Raw genomic sequence first — 2,373 nt, forward strand, 5'->3', positions numbered from 1 at the left:
TCCAGGTGAGGCGATGCCTCGCCCTGCTTCAGCTCTCGCTGGTCAGGCTGCAGCAGCTGACCAGCACCGATTGTCCGGCACTCCCTAGTGAGATGACCCCAGTACCTCAGTTGAAAATGCAGAAATCACCGGTCTTCTGTGTCGCTTGCGCTGGGAGTTGGAGACTGGAGCTGTTCCTATTCGGCCATCTTGCTCCACCCCCCCATTCTCACTTTAAAATTAAGATTCCTTGACTCTTATTAGTTCATGGAGATCCAATTTTGAAAATATATTTATGGATGAGTGAAGTCAACATTGTCGAGTAAATAAACTTCAGAAAACCAGTAATAAAATTTGAGCTTCGTTTCATAGGTTTATCATGTAGTAGCTAGGCAACTTTGGACCAATAACTTAATGTTTCTGAGATTCAGTTTCTTATCCACAAATGGCAGAAATTTTATATCCTGCCATTAGTCACTCACAGGAACTTGTGAAGATTATATAAAATAATGGATATGAAAATGCTTTTTCGTCGCTGATTCCACCATTTAACATTGCTCTACATCCGATTTCTAGAATTTTATTATTTTAAGGCAATATTGTAAAATCGCTTTCTGGAATTCTTGTATTCATAAAGTAACTTATCACCAGTTAGATATCAGAGGCTTCTTTCTCCTCAGGACAAGAATTTTGATTGCTTACTGTTTCCTCCTGCTCTCTTGTTTTCATACTTGGAAGAAGTTGTGCTGCTGGCCATAAAAATAAGACTTAGGGTTGTACATAGAACCAACTCCTTATTATTGTAAATGTTGCAAAAATGATAATGTATAAGAATCAGCAAACAATATAAAGAGTCTTTATATTTTCCTATATCTGTAATGGTAATGTATAATAAGCAAAATAGTTAAAAGTCTAAAATCACTTTTTATTTGGGTTTAAAATTATATTTATGCCTATATGTGAATAAACATATCACATCTATACTAGAAATTCATCAAAACAATAAAGATATCCCTATAGCTATATTTAGTTCTTCATCTTTCCTCACTTTTGAAACAACAAATAAATTTCACCATTTATTTGATTGTTGCAAATGATCTCAGTAAAGCAGACCTGTCTTCTTTAGTTTTTTGAGTTGTTTCTCCTGGTACAAACGCAGTCAATATATTTATTAAAATATTATCTTTTTGAATTAATTATTTTATTAAAATACTTATTTTACTATGTCAAACAAATCATAAAAGCAGCAGATTAAGTAACAAATATTTGAACGCAAGATGTTTACAGATAATTTATATTTTTTGAGTTATACATAATTAACTTACATGTAATAAAAATGTTCATCCCCAAGAAGATTAGGTATATATTGAAATGGGAAGTTATACAGAAGAATCTCTTTGAAAATGTTAAAGGTTAGAATTATTTTCATAGAATTTTAGTTTTATGTATAATGAAGTAATCTTTTTACATAAACTTGTATCAGTGCCACCACTCTTAATTACTCTCACATTACTCATAAGGAAAGATTACATTGTGCACTGATGTGGAAAGAAGAATTTTGTTTAATTTGCACTCATCTCCAATAAAAATTAAATATTTCATAATTTTTAATATGTTACATTTTAATTACTCATATATTAGCAAGAAATATTTTTTGATTTGATTTTGCTATAAGATGATTCTGCTTCTAAATTTCCACTTTGACCCCCAAAATGGTATTATGTTAAAGCTTCAGTGCTTTCAAAATGAACAGCTCTGATGTAGGAATTAGTACCAGTTCTGTATCAATTTCTTATTTTAATCGTTGAGTATTGGGATTATATTTTAACATTTCTAGCTGTCTTTGTGCAATTTTTTTTTTCTGTAAGTTCTTCTCATGAAACCCAAAGATTATACCCTTACTTATATGGTACTCTTTAACAACTACTTTTAGCAGAACTGGACTTCCTGAACCATGAAGAAAACAGTGAAAATATTATATACTCCTTCCCAGAGTGTAATTTATGCAACTATAACCTCATTGTGTTCGTTATTTATTGCTGTGTAACAAGATATCCCAAAATGTTGTAACCTAATAAAACAAACATTTATTATCTCATATGGGTCACTAATTTAGGAAAAGCTTAGGTGGGTAGTTCTCATTTAGAGTCTGTAGTAGACAGAATTCTGAGATGACCCCAAGATTCCTGACTTCTAGTATTCAAACATTTATGTAATCCTCTTTTAATCAATAGAATATGGCAAAAGTGAAAGGATTTTCCAGATATGATTAAATCTCTAATCTATTATCTTTTAGATAATCAAATGGAGATTATCCTTTATAGGTCTAACTTATTTGGACGAATGACCTTGAAGAAGCAAGCGACCATGAATTCTACAATTGCAAGGAAATAA

The sequence above is a fragment of the Rhinopithecus bieti genome, unplaced genomic scaffold (assembly GCF_001698545.2).
Source record: "Rhinopithecus bieti isolate Rb0 unplaced genomic scaffold, ASM169854v2 scaffold_2453, whole genome shotgun sequence".
Taxonomy (NCBI): domain Eukaryota; kingdom Metazoa; phylum Chordata; class Mammalia; order Primates; family Cercopithecidae; genus Rhinopithecus; species Rhinopithecus bieti.